The following is a 24014-nucleotide window of genomic DNA, read 5'->3' as shown; positions in this document are numbered from 1 at the left end:
CGATTTCAATGTTCAAGAGAAGTTTAGGTAGGTACATGGATGGGAGCAGTGTGGAGGGCTGTGGTCTGGGTGCAGGCGATTGGACTAGGTGGTTTAATTGGTTTGGCACAGACTAGATGGGTTGAAGGGCCTCTTTCTGTGCTGTAGTTTTCTGTGACTCTATTTATTGTGAATATTGATGTTTAGAATTATGCAATTAATACAACACACACACACACACACACACACACACACACACATCATTTATTGAGAATATGATGAAGTTTGTAATTACGCAGTCATACAGCTTGGAACCAGGTCCTTCAGCATACTGAGGCCACATTGACCATCAAGCACACATTTACATTAATCATATAGGATAAGTCGCGTTCTCATATTCTGGATCACTATTCAGTAACCTCAGAAGGGAAAGCCACAGGCACTTGGTTAAGTGAGGAATCTGCAGACTTGGACTGAAGGTCACGGCCAAGAAATTCATCCCAGACCACATTGTTGTGGTACATAGAACATGGTAATTGTTGTGGTACATAGAACACAGCGCAGGTAGACGCCCTTTGGCCCACAATGTAGTGTCAAACTAGCTAAAAAGTAAATCAATAAAAACATAAAAACTAATCCCTCCTACTTACACGATGTTCATATCCCTCCATCTTCCTCATATTCATGTGCTTACCTAAATGTCTCTTAAAAGCCTCTAATGTATTGGCCTCTACCACCACACCAGGCAACACATTCCAGGCTTCCACCACTCTCTGAGTAAAAAACTTACTCTTCACATCTCCTTTAAACCTACCCGTTCTCACATTCAATGCATGCCTTCTGATATTAGACATTTCTACCTTAGGACAAAGATACTGTCTGTCTACTCTAACTCTGCTTCTCATAATCTTATAAGCCTCTATCAGATCTCCCCTCAGCCAGCGCTCTCATAACCCAAGTTTGTCCAGCCTCTCATGCCATCTTAACCAGACAGCTTCCTGGTAAAGGTCCGCTCTAAAGACTCAACGTCTTCCCTACAGTGGGACAACCAGAATGGTATACAATACTCCAGATGTAGCCTAATCAGAGTTCTATAAAGTTGCAATATAATCTCTGGTATATAATATGTAGTGTTTGTGAAACTACTGGAAAGTTTGCTCCATGACTTATTTATGTCAATAAAGGAGAAAGATGTCTTATTTAGCCCTCAAGTGTACAACTGTTAAAATTACTTTGAGTGATTGTTATTGGAAAGGAATCCATTGTCCTTGCATAAGTTTGGCCCTGTCTCTCCTAAATGTGATTGACTTCTCACTGCCCTTTAAGGTGGTCCAGCAAGCCAAACAACTCCATACAAAGGGCAGCTAAGGATGTGTGAAAATGTACTGATTTTGTCAGTGATGTCCATCTGAGACCATGATGAATGCTAAATGATTGATCTCCCCGTGATGTCCACATCTTATGAAGGAATAAAGAATAACAGCCAGCCAAGTCTCCAGAAGAGAAGGCTAGACTGTGGAGAATGGTAAATCTGTGGAATTCTTTGCTATAAATGGCAGTGGAGGCCAAGTCATTGGGTATACAATGGATTCTGATTAACCAGACCATTGGTTAATCGGGGCAGCCAGTTATTTGCAACAACTCTTAAAGGAAAAAAAAACTAATCAAGAAAATAGCCAGTGTTCTCTTTGTTATTTGGGACACTCTGCTGCTTAATCGGGGCGGGAGACTGTTGATGAATAGTTTCTAACTAGCATCAGATGTGTGTATTTGTGGAGCCATTAGACACTACACTGTGCTTAGAGTGAACAGTTTTTAAATAGTGTCAGTTATGTGAGTTTATGTTCAAAAAGCAGTCACTTTTGTTACTGATGGTGAGAAATAAGCAACAAGACAAGTTAGGACCGTTTTGCTCACTATGGTTTCAAGCATTCAGGCAAGGAGATGTCAGAAACAACTGAGAGTGAAAAGGAAACTATTTCACTACTTCATCAAGTTTGGAACTACAAAGAACTTGAAAGTATTGACAATCATCTTGAATGTTACAATGAAAATGAAGATTTGGAGGGTGCAATCATTGATAGCATTGTATGAATACAGTCCATTAACTGCGCTAGGTGTTGGTGCTGAATTTGTTCATTTACAGTTACACAAAAGATTAAGCAGTGTACATTGGATGAAGTCCTCAATTGATAACTATTAGGAACTAATACACAGTTTTATAGTACTGTAGTTGTACTAATACTGTTCTAATTTGTCTAGTATTTCATTTAAATACATAATTTGTTACTCAGTTAAATGGTAGTTCGTCTCTTTTATAACTTTTTAACTATTTCCAAGAAACTTCGGCTAATTGGAGCATCCGTTTAATTGTGCCAAAATGTATTGGTTCTGATGTGTTCCAATTAATCAGAGTACACTGTATTTAAAGTGAAGTGAACAGGCTCCCGAAATGGTAATGAATAGTTATGGGAGAATGTACACAAACCTGAGGCGGTGAGGGATGATGATGGACAGATGGCTTTTATGTGGACCTGATCCAATTTTGTTTCCAAATATATCTCCATCATGGCTGAGCGATGACGCTCTCTGTTGACTGATTGGAGAGTTATATCTAGAATTGACTGACTATTAATGCAAAGGGAATTGAAATAAAAACACGGAAGTGAATGGGATTCCAGATTTGCAGCATGGGAAAGTCAAGGAAAAGTTTCCAATGGAATTCCTCATCAAGATCAGGGAGACATTTTACTAAAAGTGCAGCCCGTCATGGACAAGACGAGGTGGTTAAATCTCGTCCTGAAGGTTTTCAGTTGCAAGATTGGATTGGAGAAGCAAATCCTATAGGAACAGGGAAATTTTGTGGGATATTGCCACTCATGAAGAACTGTAAGTATGTTCCAGAATGGAGGGGAAGTGCCTGCTGTGAGGCTCATAGGAATCCCAAGGAATGGGGCAAGAGGATATGATGGGAAGGTGATGAAAAAAATGACAAAATAAAACAAGACCTATCTGGCTCCAGGACGTCTTCAAGGAGTGATGCCTCATAAAGGCGGCACCCATTATTAAGGACTCCCATCACCCAGGACGTACCCTCTTCGTATTGCTACCATCACGGAGGAGGTACAGGAGCCTGAAGGGCACACACTCAGTGATTCAGCTTCTTCCTCTATGACATCAGATTTCTCAATGGACATTGAACTGATGAACACTACCTCACTAAACTCTTCTCGGGCTTTCAGCCAGGTACACAGTGGAGTTTGTCATCGAAACTATGGTTATAATCAATACCTGTACCTGGCTAGAAGCACGAGAAGAGTTAATTCATCACATACGCTGGGAAAGCACCAAGTCCTTTTTCACTACCTCTACTTTTTTTTCTCTTTTTGCACTGCTTATTTAATTTAACTTTTTAGGTATATATATATATATATACGCTTCTTACTGCAATTTACATTTTTTTATTGCAAGGCCGCATAACAACAAATTTCATGACACAAATAAACCTGATTCTGATTCTGATCAAATAAGACTCACTCAAACAAAAGAATCAGAGCATTATGAGTGAGGTTGAAATTAGACCTGATACAGACTGAAAACCACAAATGGATTATATGAGTAACTTATTGCTTCTGCATTGATGGAGATGTGGTCTCTTAAGTCTGTCAGGGGCTTTTGAGAGCATCTGGGGAGTTAATGGGATATTTGGCATGCATGAGACTGGGTTAGAGGAGGTCCTTATGGGGATTGAACCAAGCACTTACTAAGATTCCAGGGAATCAGGCTTTCCCATCAGGCGCGTGGCCATGCAGCATTGCGGCTGTGACCCCAGAGAAGGGTATGTGTGTTGTGGGCAGAGTAGATGCTCTGCTGGAAGCTCACGTGTGAAGGAGGAATGTGAAAATCACAGAGTCTCAGAGCGCTGAAACATCTTCTCAATAACAGGCCCAAGGGGGTGCCATGGTAACATAAAGGTCAGCGCAATCACTTTACAGCGCCGGCGAACACCGATTAGGACTCAATAATCACGGCTGTCACTGTCTGTACTGAGTTTGTGCTTTTTCCCCGTGACCGCGTTGTTTTCCTCTGAGAGCTCCAGTTTCCTCTCACATTACAAAGGCACACAGTTAGGATTAGTGAGCTGTAGATGACCTATGTTAGCACTGGAAGTGTGGCAAAATTTGCAGGCTTCCCCCAGTGCTTTCTCGGACAGTGTTAGTCATTGACGCAAAATATTCAGACACTTTGTAAAATAATTTACGTCTTATTGTGCCCGTGTGTTGAGAGAGAAGAAGGCAACGTGCTATTTTCAATGTAATAGAAATATCCCCCTTCTGAATGAACAATATGTGAATTTTATTCTTTTAGAATTAACTTTAACCTAAAGAAACAAAAAAAAAAGTTATTGGTCTTATATCCTGCTGTTTTGTTTTAATAAATGTATGTTTTGATGATTCACTGCACACGTGGTAAATAAAGCTTATTTTACTCTCCTAAAGGCTGATTTATACTTCTGCGTCAAATAGATGCCGTAACCTACGCAAGTGGCCTATGCCTGTTGTGAGCATTTATACTTGTGCGTCGGTGTGTCTGCATTGTTCTGCAATTCGGGCACATCACGCATGCGCACGCACCTGCCCGCGCAAGGCTTCATGGTCATGGTAGTCTTTGTCGGGGTAAACAAGTTTAAAGCAAGCATCTTTTATCGTAAAAGCGAAATGCGTCCTCCATAATTTCGGAGGTCTGTAAAGCTTTATGGAAAGCATTGCAGGCAGAGTTCCTTCCCTGCCCTTCAGTCGCCCAATGGGAAGCTACTGCAGCGTAGGAGGAAATGCGATGCTACCAAGTGGACCAATCACAATTGTTGCTGTCTGCGTTGCCGTGACGCGTAGTTACATTTTAGGAGAGGTGCGCATCAGGCTACGGTGTAGGGACCACGTAGGCTCTGCGTAGGGTTTGCGGCTACACCGTACCTACGGCATCGATTTGACGCAGAAGTATAAATCAGCCTTTAGTCTTTAAGCCTAGCGGTTAGCACAATTGCTTTGCATCCCCAGCGATCACCACTATTAAACATTCAATTTCAACAATTTCATCTTTTAATTCTTCATAAATTCCCATCAGCATCCATCCCCATCCCAGACCCTCACACTCCACCTACACACTAGGACCAATTTATACTTAACTTAAAGTACTGTGTCTGTCTCATCAGTGAGATGCTCGTCGGTGGAGAAACTGAAAGAGCTAGACGGAACAGATCGTGCTGCTGCCTGCATCAGGGAGGCTTCGGATGAGTCGGTGCGCGATGGGGGCATGCAATCTAATAGTGAGTGACCGGCTTAGTTGCTTTGCTTGTGCTCGCAGGACCCTTTTGGACACTGCTAATGTGGACTGCTGCAAGTTCAATTCACCGATTTATTTGGTGAGGGAGCTGCGCGGCCTCGGTCATAGCGAGGACTAGTCCTCAAGCCGTGGTGCTGCCTGTTTGCAGCCGCCAGGAGAGAGGCATCTGAGCCGGTGTGCTCCACTGGGGGTGGTGTGGTGCAGCATTCAGGCTGGAGTCAGTGTTGTCCCCCAGTGTTCACTTGGCAGAAGACAAGCTGTATTGTGGTTGGCTACAGATTTCTGCGGCATTCGTGGATTCAGAGTGTGGACTATAGATTTATTTTGCACAGCTGTAATTTACTGATATCTTACATGTGCTTGCTATCCTGTATGTGCTATGCGTGGTTTGTGCCGTGTGTGACTGTTGGTTTTGTGTTTTGTACCTTGGCTCATTTGATTGTATTCATGAGTATTCATTTATGGTTGAATGACAATTAAACTTGAACTGAATTCAATGCTGGGCAGTTGAACTATGAACTTGCTCGTCTTTGGGATATGGAAGGGAACCAGAGGAAATCCTTGCAGCCACTAGGGAACATACAGACTCCTCACAGTAAGCATCAGAGATCAGGATTGAATTTGAGTTGCTAGAGCCATGATGTAGCAGCCCTGTGAAATGTACCACTCAATGAGAACTGTCACGATCTGCTTTTGGATGCTGTAGCTAGCCTTGTCTTACTTTAAGGTTAAGTTTTGGCTTTATTTGTCATATGTACTGCACATCAGAACATCAAAACATACAGTGATATGCATTGTTTCTGCCAATGACCAAGACAGTCTGAGTATGGGCTGGGGGCAGCTTGCCAGTGTCACCGTGGTTCCAGTGATAACATGACTTGCCCACAATTTACCCCTAACCCGTACATCTTTGGAATTCGGGAGGGAAGCGGAGCACCCCTGGAGGAAACTCATGTGGTGTCATGGAGAATATACAAACTCCTTATAGACAGTGGTGGGAACTGACCTCCAATTGCTGATTGCTGGTGCGGTAAAGTGTTGAACTAACTATTATGCTACCATGCTGCCCGTCTCATTTATAGCCACCAAACACCGAATGAAAAGTGAATTGTCAGCCTCTGACAGAAATAGCAATGGATTGATCAACTTTGCCTGCCTCTCACAGCATAATCCATTAACATTGTTTTGGATGCTTATTTACCATGTCTATTATATTCACTTCTTGCATCCACCTTCAATTGCTCTGATTAGATGATCCCAGAGCAAGAATCCGTTCTCAAGCAGTTCACAAGATGGAGGTTACAAAGCAGCTTCACAAAATGGCAGCCCTGTTCCTCATAAAAAGAACAAATACAATTGGTTTGTCTAATTCCACTATTCTTGATTCGTTCAAATTCACTGATTTGTAGATGGTAGTTCATCTGGCCAACAATGCAAATGCATATAGTGTGAACTTGTACTGGTATTTCCCAGCTGAATAGACCAAAGAAATAATGGACTGTAGCTACTACTGTCACAACACCAATACCATTTACCGACAGTATCAAAAAGAAATAGGAGAAGAAATAGTTCATTTGGCCCCTCAATCCTACCCCACCATTCAATATGATTATGTGTTTCTCCTGGATACTTTGGTTTCTCTCATATCCAACAGACAGGCTGGTAAAGATAAGAATAGCTTTATTTTTCACAAGTACATCGAAACCTTGAAACATCAGTGAAATGCATCCTTTTGCATCATATCAAATCTGCAAGAATGGTTCTGGGCCAGGGGCAAGTGTCACCGTGCTTCCAGCATCAGCAAGGCATGCATGCAACTTACTAACTCTAACTGTATATCTTTGGAATGTGGGAGCTTCTAGAGGAAATCCATGTGGTCTCAGGGAGTAGGTACAAACTCCTTACACATTAAACCCTGATCGCTGATCACTGGTGCTCTAATGTGTTATGCTAACTGCTATACTATCATTAAATAGCCACTGCTTTTTTTTTATGCCATTAAGCAAGAGGTCCCTGGACGCCTGGTTGGGAACCCCTGCTCTGGGGCATGGTGAGTGACAGTTTCTGTTTAGAGTTAATGGAAATGAGGAAGAAAAAGGAAAAAAAAAGGTCGAGAAATGGATTTGTTCTGCGAATCAACACGGAGTCACTTGGTTAAGATGGAGCCATTTGTCTTTGTAAGGAAATGTGAAAACTTCTTAGAAAAGTAACGGTCTATTTCACAGGATAAACAATAAAGAATGCTGAAGACAGCAAATGCATACTCTCACTGGATTGGAGTAGATTTATACAACACTTCCAGAGATCATCCAGCCTTGTGGTTTCCATATCTGGGCAGGTTATCACAGTTCAGTGGAAGGAACAGGCCGAAGGAATTTTTCTTTCGGTGATTTTAGTTAATGCAGTTTAGCATTGCGAAGGAAACATTTCAATTGACATTTAAACTAACGTAGACTGTGAGAGCACGAGTTGGGAGAAGATTTCTCTGACCTTGAAGGCATAAGCTTGCAATCATTCTCAGTCTTTGCAAAAAAAATGACTATTTCCATATATAATAGCAAGTTATTTTTTGGAATATTGATTAGATTAGTTTAGATTAGATTAGATTACGAGGACACGCAGTCCTCTTTTATTGTCATTTAGTAATGCATGCATTAAGAAATGATACAATGTTTTTCCAGAATGATATCACAGAAGTACATGACAAACCAAGACTGAAAAACTGACAAGAACCACATAATTATAACATATAGTTACAACAGTGCAAAGCAATACCGTAATTTGATAAGAACAGACCATGGGCACGGTAAAAGTCTCAAAGTCTCTCGAAAGTCCCATCATCTCACGCAGACGGTGAACCTCCAGCGCTGCAAAACTTGCCGATGCAGCATCCTGGAAGCATCCGACCACAGTCCGACTCTGAGTCTGTCCAAAAACTCCGAGCCTCTGACCAGCTCTCCGACACTGAGCACCGAGCACCATCTCTGCCGAGCGTTTCGACCCCGGCCCCAGCAACAGGCAATAGGCAAAGCCGAGGATTTGGGACCTTCCCCTCCGGAGATTCTCAATTGCACAGTAGCAGCGGCATTGAAGTGGGCATTTCAGAATTTTCTCCAGGTTTTCCTCCGTGCTTCTTCACATCTGTCTCCATCAAATCCGGATTGTGCACGGCCCCCTAGTTACACATAATCGATATTCATTCGGAACGGCCGCGCGCGCTGCGTTGCGCCGCCATCTTCTCCTCCCTCCTATATTGGTGGAATAATGGAAAATGTGAATATTGTCGGAATAGTTTGGCACTGCACTCCAAGTTATTGCTGATGGTTTCGACAGTAGATATCAGTACTGTGACGGTTACGAGGGAGATTTTGGCCAGGGGATGAATCAATGGAAAGTAAACAGGTAGTGCGTCTACCTTGCTCCTGCAGGGTTCAATCCTGACCTGCAGGGAACTCTTCTGAACCGTATTGTTTTCCTCCAGGTTAACTGATGTCCTTCAACATCCCAAAGACATATTGGTAGGTTGATCAGTCAAAAAATAACAACAGACCTGAAATGTTCATCCTGTTTTGATCATGCCTTACATAAACATTGAACTTTTAATACTAGACTTGGTTTGGGGCTCTCAGTTGTAACCAGGAAACAAAATATAAGAAAGGTAAAATGCAAAGTTTCACATGGTGAATAATCTATTGAAGTACGTATAATGTGTTAAAACCAATTACAGCTGGAAGTCACAATATTTACCAAAGCACTTCACAGGAATGCTTTTGAACACAAACGCGATGCTGAGTTTTATCGGGATATATAAAGACAAATGATTATAATCAGAGGGATAAGTTTTAGTTAGGAGAGAGCAGTGTAGAAAGTTGCTGAAGGAATTATAAACATCAGAAAGTCTGCAGATGCTGGAAATCTAAAGCAACACAGACAAGTTGCTGAAGGAACTCAGTAGCCCAGGGAGTATCTATGGAAATGAATAATTGATATTTTGGGCTGAAACTTTTCTTCAGGACTGGGAAGGAAGGGGGAAGACGTCAGAATAAAAAGGTGGGGGAAAGGAAAAGAAGCTAGCTGTAAGGTGATGGGTGAAGCCGAGTGGGTGGGAAAGGTGAAAGGCTGGAGAAGAAGGATTCTGATTGGAGAGGAGAGTGGACCATAGGAGAAAGGGAGTGAGGAGAGAACCCAGGAGGAGGTGATAGATGAGTGATAGGCAGCCCAAAACTTTGATTGTTTACTTTCCATAGATGATACCTGATCTGCTATGTTCCTTCAGCATTTTGTGTGTGTGTTGCTGAAGTATATAGATTAGCATTGCAGCCGTAGATTTGTGTGGTGCAGAAATAGATCAAGCACGCAAAATGCTGGAGGTACTCAGTGAGTCAGGCAGCACCTATGCAAGGAAGTAGTATGTTTTGGGTTGAGTCCCTTCATCTAGATTGGGGGGAGATAGCCTGTATAAAGAAAAGGTGAAAGGAAGGGGTGGATCAACGTTACTAGGTGTTAGGTGGGTTCAGGTGAGGGGGATGGTGAGAGGCAGATGGGGGAAGGGAAGTATGGAAACAGGGCTAGGAGTTAGATTGGTTACAGATGGACGTGACAAATAGCTGAAGGTGTGGTGCCTGACTTCCTGAGTTCCTCCAGCACTGTGTGTTGGTCTGGGTTCCAGCACCTGTAGTTTCTTGAGTTTCGGCAGCACTTGACTCTGCTGACCGCTTCAAGTAGCATCTGTACGAGTCCCCTTTATTAGCACTTGGTCTGTAGCCTTGAGGATTTGAGTGCTCATAAAGATACTTCTTATATGTTGTGAGAGTACCTGCCTCCACCGCTCACTCAGGTAGTGCATCTTGGGCTGAGACCCTTCATTAGGACATGATGAACTTCATCCTTTATGAATAAAACGTGATTTTTAAAATATTCTTTATTCCACCCCGACCTGCTGAGTTTGTCCAGCATTTCGTGTGCGTTACTCTGGATATTCAGCGTCTGCAGAACCTCCTGTGTGCATGAACAACAATATTAGTGGAAGTTGAGAGAGAGAAGAAATATAACCTGAGGTAGTATTAGGTTAACCCAGCTTATCCAGTCTCTTCTCATAAATAAAATGCTCCATCTCAGGTTTCACCTCCTGATGGGTGCCTTTTGTACCCTCGCCTACTGGGCCTGTCATCCATCTCTGCTCCTGCAAAACAGTATGAGGACCCTTCCGAACCCAAATGGTATTGGTGCTTTGAGAACAGTCTCAGCAGAATTTGAACTGGATCTCCGAACCCCTGCTGGCTGCTGTCTATAACTATTGGGATTTGTGGACTTTTCCAGTCAGACGTGTTTAAATGGCTGCAGTTTGAACTTCTCGTCCTTGCATCCATCTCCAGCCTCTGCCTGTGGTGCATCAGAGTTGATGAGCGTCAATGCCTGTGGCTGCTGGATGAGGGGAAAGCAGGGTCCCTCTCCAGCCTTCCTGATCTCCCATCTGTCTATAACCTTCCCAATCTACAGCCTCCATACCCCTCCCAAACCACAGTCTCTCTACACCTCCCCCTAATCTACAATCTTTTAGTAACCCTGTCCATCTTCTCTCTCAGCCTATCTCAGGTCTTTCCCCCATCTTCCTAATTTCCAAATCCCCTTTCAATCTTATTGGTCTCATTGATTCTCCACCTCATGATTAAAGGTTAGTTTTAATTGTCGCATGTGCATTGAAGCATCCAAAGATACAGTGAAGTGCGCTAATTGCATCGGTGATCAATGCAATCTGAGGATTGTGCTGGGGGAAGCCCATGAGTGTTGTCACTTCAACTTCAAAACTTCAAACCTCAAAAATCTTTATTGTCATTCTAACTGTACATCAGCTCTGCAGGGCAGAATGAGACAGCGTTTCTCAGGAGCAGTGCAATCATAACATAACAAACGCGACACTAAATAATAAACATAACAATAAATAGTAAAACACAACAGCCACATGTCAGTTAAAATCAAGTTATAAGTGTCCAGTGCAAATTAAAAGTGTCCAAAAACAGAGTCAGGTAGAGCAGCTATTTAGCAGTCTGACTGCCTGTGGGAGGAAGCTGTTTAGTAGCCTTGTGGTTTTAGTTTTGATGCTCCTGTAACGTTTGCCTGATGGCAGAAGAACAAACAGTTCGTGGAGAGGGTGTGAGGGGTCTTTAATGATGTACCGTGTCTTCTGGAGGCATCGACTCTGAAAGAGGTCTTGGACAGAAGGTAGGGAGACCCCAATAACCTTCTCTGCTCCCCTAACCACCCTCTGCAAGGCTTTTTTGTTGACAGCACTGCAGCTGAATTGTGGGCATGTTATTTTGTCACGCTTCCAGTACCAAAGTAACATGCACACAATTCCCTAACCCTATCTCTAACGGTAATCTTCAGAATGTGGGAGAGAGCCAAAGCACCCAGCGGAAACCCACAAGGTCATGGCGAGAACATACAAACTCCTTACAGCCAGTGGTGGGAATTGACCCCTGATTGCTGATCACTGATGTTCTAAAGCATTGCTACATTACCGTGCAATGATGAAACTGGTAATAATACGAAACACCCAGTGCATATGGTCAGAAATTCTCGAGCCACACTGATCCAGTGAGGACATATCCAGTTTAAGATTGCACTCAGGAGGCTGCTGGAAGTGATGGTGAATTCCAACAGCCTAGTGCTCATCAGAAGGTCCAGTCCAGTCCTTAACCTAACTACCATATTTTTAGAAACAGCTGCCATTCAAAGCTGAGAAATTAGTTCAGTGTTGAGCTAACAGTGTTGAGTATTCATGTTGGTTCAGGAGTCTAATGGTTGAAGGGTAATAACTGTTCCCAGACCTGGTTGTGTGGATCCCAAGGCTGCTGTATTTCATTCCGATGGCAGTAGTGAGAAGAGAGCTTGGCCTGGACGGTGGGGGCCCTAAATGATGGATGCTGCTTTCTTGTGGCAGCACTCCCTGTGAATGTGTTCAATGGTGGCGGGGGGGGGGGGACTTTTCTTGTGACGGATTGGGTTGTATCCAAATTTCGAAGTTCAAAGTAAATTTTGTCTTCAAAGTACATATATGTCACCATGTACAACACTGAGATTCTTGTGGGCATGCTCAGAAAATCTATAGAATAGTGATTATAACAGAATCAATGAACACGAGAACATAAGAAACAGGAGTAGGCAATCAGGCCCATCGAGCCTGCTCCACCATTCAATAAGATCATGGCTGATCTGGCCATGGACTCATCTCCATCTACCTGCCTTTTCCCATAACCCTTAATTCCCTTCCTATGCAAAAATCTATCCAACTTTTTCTTAAATATACAAACGTATTTACAGACGTAGCCTCCGCTGTTTCATTGGGCAGAGAATTCTATAGATTCACTACTCTCTGGGAAAAGCAGTTCCTCCTCATCTCAGTCCTAAATCTACTCCTCCAAATCTTGAGGCTATGTTCCCCAGTTCTGGTCTCAGCTACCAGTGGAAACATCTTTTCTGCCTCTATCTTATCTATCCCTTTCATAACTTTATGTTTCTGTAAGTTCTCCTTTCATTCTTCTGAATTCCAGCAAGTACAGTCCCAGGCGACTCAATCTCTTTTCATAGTCTAACCCCCTCATCTCTGGAATCGACCTGGTGAACCTCCTCTGCACTGCCTCCAAAGCCAGTATAGTCTTCCTTAAGTAAGGAGTCCATATCTGCAAGCAGTACTCCAGGTGTGGCCTCACCAGTACCCTGTACAGTCAGAGCAAGACCTCCCTGCTCCTAAATTCAATCCCTCTGGCAATGAAGACCAATATTTGCCTCCTTGATAGCCTGCTGCACCTGCAAAACAACCTTTTGTGATTCATTTACATACACTCCCAAGTCCCTCTGCATAGCAGCATGCTGCAATTTTTTTACCATTTAAGTAATAATCTGCTCTTTCATTTGTCTTTCCAAAGTGGAGGACCTTGCATTTATTGACATTGTACTCCATCTGCCAGACCCTTGTCCATTCACTTAACCTATCGATATCTCTTGGTAGACTCCTTGTCTTCTCTGCACAATTTGCTTTTCCACTCAATTTCATGTCATCAGCAAACTTAGATACACTACATTCAGTCCCCTCTTCTGTTAATGTATATCAGGAACAGTTGTGAGCCCAGCACTGACCCCTGTTGCACACCGCTCACTACTGATTGCCAACCAGAGTAACACCCATGTATCCCATCTCTCTGCTTTCTATTAGTTAACGAATCCTCTATCCATGAAAGACTGCTTAACTAGAGTGCTCAACCCGAGTGCAGAATATAAGAAAAATGTGCAATGCAAATTAAATAAATAATAATATAAATAAGCAAGCAATAAATATCGAGAACATGAGATGAAAATTCCTTGAAAGTGAGTCCATTGGTTGTGGGAATATTTCAATGATGGGACAAGTGAAGTTGAGTGAAATTATCCTCTTTTGTTCAAGAGCCTAATCATTGAGGACTCGTAATAGTTCCTGAACCTGATAGTGTGAGTCCTGAGGCTCATGTACTTCTTCCTGATGGTAGCAGCAAGAAGAGAGTATGTCCTGCGTGGTGGAGATCCACCACTTTTTGTAGGCATTTCCATTCTTGGACATTGGCAATACCATACCACCCATGATGGAATACCAGGATACTCTCCACTGTGCGTCTAAGGAGATTTGTCAAAGATTTAGGTCACATGACGAACCTTCAGAAAATTCTAAGAAAACAGAGGCATTGTTGTACCTTCTTTGTAATGGCAATTATGTGTTGGCCCCAGAACAGATTCTCTGATGTGATAAGGAATTAAGTTACTGATCTTCTCCACCTCTGATCACCTGGCTTATGGATCTCCAGTTTCTTCCTCCTGTAGTCCTTTAAATGTAGTCCACGTGGCCAAATGGTTAAGGCATTGGACTAGCTACCTGAAGGTCGTGAGTTCGAGCCCCAGCCGAGGGAACGTGTTGTGTCCTTGAGCAAGGCACTTAATCACACATTGCTGTGTGACGACACTGGTGCCGAGCTGTATGGGTCCTAATGCCCTTCCCTTGGGCAACGTTGGTGGCGTGGAGAGGGGAGACTTGCAACATGGGCAACTGCTGGTCTTCCATACAACCTTGCCCAGGCCTGCGCCCTGGAGAGTGAAGACTTCCCAGGCGCAGATCCATGGTCTCGCAAGACTAACGGATGCCTTTATAGTCCTTTAAATCATTCCATAATTTAATTAGATCATGGTGGATCTTTGTTTGCAAGTTGCCTTTTATACCCTTGTTATTTTATCTCAGCCTTGAATATTTATGAGTAGACAAAAAGCAGCTGAACTTAGTCATGCAAGTCTCCATAAAGCCACTGAAATGAAACAAGAATGCCTCCTCAATGTGAAAACTTTCCAGGAAAATGCATGTCTATAAATGCTTTTGATCTTTAGCTGCCTAATTAAACTCTTTCTGCAGAAACCCTTTTTATTATTGTGAAATATGAAACCTTGAAAGTTCTTCGCTTTTATTAATTTGGAGTTTGTAACAAAGGTTTCTTATAATTACTGCATGCAGACATTAAGAGCAGTTACAAGGAATTGAATTATTGTTGATATTTCTTTTCTATTCTAAAAAGCAATCCAATATTGTGCATTAATAATGGAGATTATGAAAACAATTAAGTTAGTGAGTCACTGCTGCACAGAATTAAACCACAAAATTATATTTTCATGCAGGCGCACTGGTTTGCTTTTGTGCAGACTTATAGATTCATCATGGTGCTGTCTCCACTCAGAAAGAAAGGCTTTCATTTCTGTTGAAGGGTCTCGGCCTGAAACATCGACTGCACCTCTTCCTAGAGATGCTGCCCGGCCTGCTGCGTTCACCAGCAACTTTTATGTGTGTTGCTTTCATTTCTGTAACACCTTTCTTGTCTCTTTTCTGGACATTCCTGAACATCTAACAGCTAAGGAACTGATTTTGAAGTCTAACACGCAGAAAATGCTGGAGGAACTCAGCAGGTCAGACAGCATCTATGGAGAGGAGTAAAGAGTCACAAACAAGAGAAAATCTGCAGATGCTGGAAATCCGAGCAACACACACAAAATGCTGGAGGAACTCATCAGGCCAGGCAACATCTAGGAAAAGAGTACAGTTGACGTTTTGGGCTGAAGCCCTTTGGCAGGTTTGGAGAAAAAAAGCTGAGGAGTAGATTTAAAAGGTGGGGGGAGGGGAGAGAGAAACACAAGGTGATAGGTAAAACCTGGAGGGGGAGGGATGAAGTAAAGAGCCGGGAAGTCGATTGGGGAAAGAGGGAGAAGGCCATGGAAGAAAGAAAAGGGGAGGTAGAGCACCAGAGGGAGGTGATGGGCGGGGAAGGAGATAAGGCGGGAGAGGTAAAAGGAGATGGGAAATGGTGAGGGAGAGGTGGGTGTGTAGCATTACCAGAAATTTGAGAAATCAATATTCATACCATCAGCTTGGAGGCTACCCAAACAGAATATAAAGTGTTGTCCTTCCAAACTAAGTGTGGCCTCGTCACGACAGTGGAGGAGACCATGGGTGGACATATTAGAATGGGAATGGGAAGTGGAATTAAAATGGGTGGCCACTGGACGATCCCACTTTTTCTGGTGGATGGAACATAGGTGCTCGGCAAAGCGGTCTCCCAATCTACATTGGGTCTTCACCACTTGCCACCCCTCTTCCCTCTCCTACCTTATCTCCTTGGCCGCCTATTGCCTCCCTCTGGTGCTCCTCCCCCTTTCTTTCTTCCATGGCCTCCTGTCTGTTTCACTTATCAGTTTCCTAGCTCTTTACTTCATCCCTCCCTCTTTGGGTTTCACCTATCACCTTGTGTTTCTCTCACCCCTCCCCGCACCATTTAAATCTACTCCTCAGCTTTCTTTTCTCCAGTCCTGCCGAAAGATTTCGGCCTGAAACATCGACTGTCCTCTTCTGCTGCCTGGCCTGCTGAGTTCCTCCAACATTTTGTGTGTGTTGCGAGGAATACAGAGTTGATGTTGTGGGCCAAGACACTTCATCGGGACTTGAAATCTAGTTGGTCTATGCACAGGTAAGTCCCAAGGATACGAAGTGGTAACAAGCATATTTAGTAATACTGGTGGAAGTTAAAAATTGATCAAAACAGAGGGGAGAACTTCCCCTAATAAGTGCTTTGATAGTTCTTTCATCCACTGAAAGGAGCAGATGGAATCTTAGCTTATTCTCCCAAGACACCGCTAGTCAGTGGACCTGAACCTCCTGTATAGAGCATCAGCAGGGTATATAAAATAGCATCTGTTCATTATACAATAGAACCAAACTTTAGTTATTAAAGTAATCCAGCTAGCTTGGGAATTTGGTGATGCCAAACTATATTCAGTGGCCACTTTATTAGGTACAGGAGGTAAATAAGAAGTGGCCACTGACAGTATTTCTGTATGTTCATGGCATCTGCCGCTGTAGCCCATCTAGTGAACGGTTGAGTGTGTTGTGTTTTCAGAGATGCTCTTTTGCACACTTCAGTTGTAATGAGTGGTTATTGATTATTACTCCTCTTAATACAACTCCAAAGTTTACTTCAGATTCTTGAAGTATAATAAATAGTATTGTGTAATAAATTTCCCAGTAAACCTGGAGAGTTTAAAGAAAACAGGAAATAGGGTCCCAGTGAGTTTGAACAGAGCATGGGAAATGGGGGCCTGTGAAATTAAAGAGGGTGTGTGGGAGATTTCCACCACCCAGCTGGGCCATGTAATCTTCTTGCAACTACTGGTTGAAGTCCCACTTCTCTTCAACCAGTCAGTTCTTGGACCAATCTGCACAACACTAATCACTACCTCAGTATAGCAACACTATGACAACCATGCACTGCAATGGGCTTACTTCTTGTTCTATTTTTGTTGAGTTTATTGTCATATCTACAAGTACATGTATGCACAATGAAAAACCCACGTGCAGGACCATGGTTGGCATAATTGCTAGGGGTCATTGAACAATACAGAAGGGAAACAGGCCCTTTGGCCCATTGAATCTGTGCTGGCCATTCACACGAGCCTCATTTTATTCTGCCCACACTCTCATCAATTTTCTCCAGATTCTATCTCTCACCTTCACCTTAGGGGTAACTCACAGTAACCAGTTAACCAATTAACCCACACATCTTCGGTTGTGTGAGGAAGCCCATGCAATCACCGGGAGAAGGAGAAAACTCCAAACAATCCGGAAGTCAGGACTGAAGTCAGATTACTGGAGCTATAGGCAGCAGCTCCTCCAGCTGTGCCAGTGTAAAATGGTTTAGTTTTGTCACCTGTACTAAGATAAAGGTTGTCAAAATGTTTGTTGTGACATGTCTAGTATGGTAGTGCTTAGCACTCTCACTTTCAGCTTGCACCGCTGGCTAGCAATCTCATGAAAAGGAGAGTTGAGTGTGAACATCCTTCCGGCAGCTTCTGCAGCCAAGCTGGTGCCAAACGTATTGCTTCATCAACTTTCCTTTGGACTACACTGGTGAGACCGAGAAGGGGATTTTGTCGACTGGGCATCTCAGAATCTCCTTACCTTCCCCTAGGCTTGTGATGATGACCATCATCACCCATTGTACTGAGACAGATGGATACCAACCATTAAGATACTGTGAAAAACCTGCCTTGCAGATTGATTCAATACAGCGATGCACTGAGGCAGTGCAAGATAAGATAATATCAGCGTGCAGAATAAAGTATTACATGAAGTGCTTTCTAATACACATAGCATAGTGAAGATGATTGTCATTCCAAATGTTAGCTATATATTACTACAGAACTGGAGTGGGCTAACTATAACTCTGGGTTATTGGATTCTTTCTGCAGATTTAAAAACTTATTTTATTGAAATACAGCACAGAACAGGTCCTTGCAGCTCTTCGAGCCACTCCGCCCAGCAATCCTCCAGTTTTAATCCTAGCCTAATCACTGGACAATTTACAATGACCACTTAACCCTCCAACTGGTATGAATTTGGACTGTGGGAGGAAACTGGAGCACCCAGAGGAAACCCACCCAGTCACAGGGAGAGTATACAAACTCCTTACAGGCGGTGGCTGGAATTCAGGCTGCCTGTACTGTAGAGCATTGTGCTAACCACTAAGTTACCGTGCTGCCCCAAAATTCCCTTTCAGGAATTATTTGGTGTTAACTTAATATCAATAGGCTTAATGAGAAATACCACTGGCCAGTCAGATCTGCTAGTTTGCACTTAGAATTTTTTCCCTTGGATGAGAGGAAACCAAAAGTGGTCAGATCAAAATGGTCAGATTAATTTTTCACTCTCCCTCTCGCGGAGACCACCAGCTCTGGAATTCCAAACTCCAAGAATTGTTCCAGCAACCTCTGGAATTCTTGACAGCTGGGTCCACATCAATAAACAGAAAAGACAAATTGTTTCTTTTTAGGGACTGTAAAGAATAAGCAGTCACAAGAAAGGCTTGACTAACTAACCTGACTCTGAAAATGTTATGCATTGTAGCACAATGTCTACTTCTGTCTAACAAACAGGCTAATCATGAAGGATGAAGTTTGTTGTTAAAATCAGGGAAAAAAAAGCATTTCAGGATGTATATTGTATGCATTTCTCTGACATTAAATGTACCTTTGAAACCTTTGAATTCCCTCAGATGGATACTGCAAGAAACACTCCATGGCCACTTTATTAAGTACACCTGTACACCAACTTGTTAATACAAATATCTAATCAGCCAATCACGTGGCAGCAACTCAATGCATAAAAGCATGTGGACATGGTTAAGAGGTTCTGACCAGTCATCAGAATGGGAAAGAAAAGTAATCTAAGTGACTTTGACCATGAAACAATTATTGGTGCCAGATGGGGTGGTTTGAGTATCTCAGAAATTGCTGATTTCCTGGAACTTTCATACCCAACAGTTGCCAGAGTTTATAGAGAATGACACAAAAGAAAACAAAAAAAAAAGAACATCCAGTAGGCAGTAGTAGTTCTGTGGGCGAAAACGCCTTGTTAATGAGAGAGGTCAGAGGAGAATGGCCAGACCAGTTCAAGCTGACAGGAAGGTGAAAGTAACTCAAGTAGCCATGCACATCACAGTGATGTGCAGAAGAGCATCTCCGAATGCATACCACGTTGAACCTTGAAGTTGATGGGTTACAGCAGCAGAAGATCACAAACATGCGATCAATGGCCAGTTTATTTGGTACAGGAAATACTAAATAAAGTGGCCACTGAGTGCATTGTTACCCAAACTCCATTCTTGCACTTTAGTGCTAAAGTGGCAGTGATAGTGCATTTCACTCTGAAACTCAGGTTATTTTGGAAAGTGATCATAGTTTGGATGTGATCCAGTTTTGTCTGTTCTGAGGCTCTGTTCTGAGACAATAACAATCCACTACCCATTTTGGCTGTAGAGCCAAGAGGGAATATTGTGAGGTGGTGCAAACTCCACTAAGGTAGACACAAAATATTCTGCAGATGCTTGAAGTCCAGAGCAACACATACAAAATGCTGGAGAAACTCAGCCGGTCGGACATCATCTGCAGAAGTGAATAATCAGTCTTCTTATTCTGACTTCTGCCCCCTTCCTTTCCAGTCCTGATGAAAGGTCTCAACATAAAACATTGACTGTTTATTTCACCCCGTAGATGGTGTGTTCCTCCATCAATTTGTGTGTGTTCCAGTAATATACTAGAATGAGAAACTATCTACAGACTAAGTGTTGCTGAAGAGATGGAGTGGGACACCAAAGTGCAAATTGGAGTTCAAAGTTGCTAAATCTGGTTCAGTACAAGTATTATTTTGATTCGAATGAGAAAAGATTGAGTGAAGATAAACGGGACTAGGGTTGAAGCGTGACACAGAGTGGAAGGGAACTCTGCTGTCAGTTCCTGACTTGAAACATCAGCTATTTTTCCCTCCCTGTAGATGCTGCCTGACCTGCTGATCATTTTCAGAATTTTTGTTTGTGTTACTGGTTTCCAACATCTGTGATCTTTTCTTTTAAGGTCCAGTGGAGCTAGTTTATATGGACTTCTCATGGGAGAAATTGGGTGGTGGGGTGGATATACGCTTCTACCAAAGGAGGTGTAAGGCTCTTCTTCCCTCCATTAGCCTGCAGGTCACTCTCGGGCAAGGTGTAGCACCTGCTTAGACCAACCTCCCTCACCGATCAGGGTCACGTGAAGCCATGGGAGCAGGTGGTGGATGGTCGTATGAGCAGCTGGTGCTTATCACAAGTCCAGGTTATGAAACCACTGATGCAGAGCAGCCAATCTCCGAAGAGTATTGATAACGGCTGGGGTCACCCATCTTGTAAAGACACTGCCCAGAAGAAGGCAATGACAAAATACTTCTGTAGAAAAATTTGCCAAGAACAATCATGGTGATTGGACCATGATCGTCCACATCATACGACATGGCACATAATGATTTTGATGATGAATGGGAGAAAATTACAGATCAGGGTTCGGGGGTAGGGTTGGGGTTTATGGAACTAAGGATATGGAGTTATTGGGAGTGCAGGAAATTGGGCTCAAAACCAACTGTAAAGGTCAACATAACTAACTGAGAATGAATGCATTATAGAAGCTGGATGGTGGTGTAGTGGTATCAGCACTAGACTTAAAGGCTATTGAACGCAGGTTCAAATCCTATCAGCTCCTTGCACCCTTTTCATCCATGCTGACTTGCGTGTCAAGTGAGCAAGTTGGCCTGATAAAACAAAAATATCAAATACCTCCCAATGTTCCCCAGAATGAATGCTCTATAGTATTATAAGGGGTGGTTCTAAACCTTTTATTGTTTTTGAAAGGGAGCACAATTGAAAGAAGATGATTCTGCTTTGAGACAACAGGCAAAAAAGTCTCGGGAACCCTATTAATGTATATATGTGCCTAAAACTTTAACACAGCACTGTATGCACAGGTGCAATGGAAAACCTAATCGTAGGCTGATCGTAGCAACATGACATCATGTAGGCAGCATAGAAACGCAAATTAATGATGAATTATATACTTTTTTTGTGTGACGAGAATACACATAAATTAAGATGTTAGCTGGCCTGGGCTGGCACCAGTGGGATCAGCAGTTGGTCTGCCACCTGTCTTCAGGAGAGAGAGAGATAAGGAAAACAATAGAGCAGCATTTGGAGATGTTAATGAAGGGACGGGAGAGTCTAACGGAAGGAGAGCTGTCAAGATCGGCTCCCCCTTTGAACCCTGAACTATTTGAAGTGATGGACAGGTGATACTCCAGCAGGGGGATAAAAAGGGACAGGTTCGCTAAGGCAGGACACACACGACACCCCGAGGTAACGAGACCCTGGAAGCGGTGCGTCTTCCACAAGTTGGTGGGAAGTTTTGGACGGCTGGTCGCGGGATCAAGCCATAGACGCACAGGGTGGAAAGGCACGATCAGCGGGAACCTGGTGTGTGTCCACCCTTGTCTGGGTGCCAGGTTCACCGCAGAGAAACGATCGTATCTGGAAACGGAGGGGTCACGGTCGGTGACCTCAGATGACATCACAAAGGGCTTGCACGAAAACTGACTGAGAAGAATGTCGAAGGTCTGTGTGGAAGCCGTTTGAATATTCATTCGTTTTGCTCTCTCTCTCCTTCCCCCACACTGTCCATCTCCCACAGCAGCGATTACTGCGAACTGAACTGAACTAAATTGAACTGAACTTTGCGTCACTTTGAAACTGGTCATTTACCCCTAGACAACGATAGAGCTTGATTGATCCTGTTATCCTAATTCTGTGTACATGTGTGTTTATCATTGCTGAACTGTTGCATTTATTATCCTTTTGATTAGAGTACTGTGTTGCTTGTTTCTTTAATAAAACTTGCTTAGTTCTAGTAATCCAGACTCCAATGGAGTGGTCCATTTCTGCTGGTTTGGCAACCCATTTACGGGATACGTAACATTTGCAAGAAAGGGCATCAATAGAACATTGTAGAGGAAAGAGATCAAAGTAGTCATAGTGTTGCTAACTGTAGTGATTAGTTTTTATTTGGGTTGGTTGAAGAATTATTGTGTACAGTTCTGGTCACCGAATTATGGGAAAGATGTCAGTAAAATTGAGAGAGTACAGAGGAGATTTACTAAAATGTTGCCTAGGTTTCATCTCCTAAGTTACAGAGAAAGGTTGAACAAGTTAGGTCTTTAGTCTTTGGAGTGCAGGAGGTTGAGGGGGGACTTGATAGAGATGTTTAGAATTATGAGGGGGATTGATAGAGTTGATATGGATAGGCTTTTTCCATTGAGAGTGGGGGAGATTCATACAAGAGGACATGAGTTGAGAGTTAAAGGGCAAAAGTTTAGGGGTAACATGAGAGGGAACTTCTTTACTCAGAGAGTGGTAGCTGTGTGGAACGAGCTTCCAGCAAAAGTGGTTGAGGCAGGTTCGATGTTGTCATTTAAAGTTAAATTGGATAGATATATGGACAGGAAAGGAATGGAGGGTTATGGGCTGAGTGCAGGTCGGTGGGAGTAAGAGTTCGGCACAGACTAGAAGAGCCGAGATGACCTGTTTCCGTGCTGTAATTGTTATATGGTTATATGGTTCAGAACTGAATGATTGAAGGGAAGTCGCTGTTTCTGAAGCTGCTGCTATGGGACTTCAGGATTCTGTACTCACTAATTAGGAAGTGACTATTTAAGGATAGTCAGAGTTGCGTCTCTGATTTGAGTGCAGAGTTTGGAGAACTGCGTACCTCAATATTTCTGGGCTCTGTGGCTTTTGTATTTTCAGTGGTGCCGCACTAGACTGATTATCAAAACTCCAAAAGCAGTTCAGCATCAGTGTTTGACAAAGCAAACCTCTGCGCTGCCTGGTGTTTGAACTGTTGGATCGTAACAAGCCTTGCAAGGATCAAGGATGAACGTTATTTGCTATATACATTTACACGTATTAGGAAATTGCTGTGGTATGTTGACGCGCCATGCAACACAAAGAACAGCATTCAAGAGTTGCATAAAATAAGTTAGAGGTATGGATTAGGAATAAGATGTGCATAATAACATAAGTATCAGCACGCGTTTGTGATGTAAACAGCATTATGAACAGTGGATAGGAGAAGGTGCACAGATGCTGGAAATCCAAGGCAACACACCCAAACTCAACAGGTCAGGCAGCATCCATGGAAGTGAGTGAACAGTCCATGTTTCTGGCCAACACCCTTCTTCAGGACAGCCATTATAAAAAGTGGTTTAAAGTGTTTACCATGCAGTGACTGAGGTAATAGATTGAGGAGTGGGGTGGTGGGGGATGTGGGGTACTAACTAGAATAATTGATCAGATTAATGGCCGGGGGGTGGGGGGAGGGTACTTTTAAGACGGCGCAAAGTTTTTGTCTTAATGGCCCTAAAGTGATTTCCAGAAGGAAGCTTTTGGAAAAGGCAGTTTGCAGGATGAATGGTGCGTGCAATGATTTTTCCTGCCTGCTTCCTTCTCCATTTAACCCAGTCTTGGGGATTGGAATTAAAGAGAAATGAGTTAATGTGATTATCAGGGCTGGCCACACACGGAACAATGTTGAATGGATGAACCTTCTTAATTTGTTCCATCTGATTCCAATCTATTACTACGTATAATTAAAAATTTTAATGATTACTGTAGGGTATTGCATAAATAAATTGTAGGATCATATTTCAACAGACTGTTCAGACCATCAAGTCTACACTGAACATCAAATATTGATTTACACTAATCTCATTTTTAACTTTC

At 42.9% G+C, this 24014-nt stretch overlaps 1 long non-coding RNA gene across 7 annotated transcripts in view; it reads left to right on the top strand.

Moving 5' to 3' along the window:
- Positions 1–24014, top strand: part of LOC134351031 (uncharacterized) — a 120026-nt gene that overhangs the window by 91252 nt on the left and 4760 nt on the right. For 5 of the 7 annotated variants that reach the window (XR_010019054.1, XR_010019056.1, XR_010019052.1 and 2 more), the window contains one exon: positions 5192–5305. The exons of the other annotated variants lie outside the window; for them this stretch is intronic. This is a non-coding gene — a long non-coding RNA (uncharacterized LOC134351031). The remainder of the gene's footprint in view (positions 1–5191; positions 5306–24014) is intronic. 7 annotated transcript variants of the gene reach the window in all.

Source organism: Mobula hypostoma, chromosome 8 (assembly GCF_963921235.1).
Source record: "Mobula hypostoma chromosome 8, sMobHyp1.1, whole genome shotgun sequence".
In the NCBI taxonomy this organism is placed as follows: domain Eukaryota; kingdom Metazoa; phylum Chordata; class Chondrichthyes; order Myliobatiformes; family Myliobatidae; genus Mobula; species Mobula hypostoma.
Note: the sequence above shows the minus strand (reverse complement) of the source record. Positions and strands in the feature narration are given on the sequence as shown.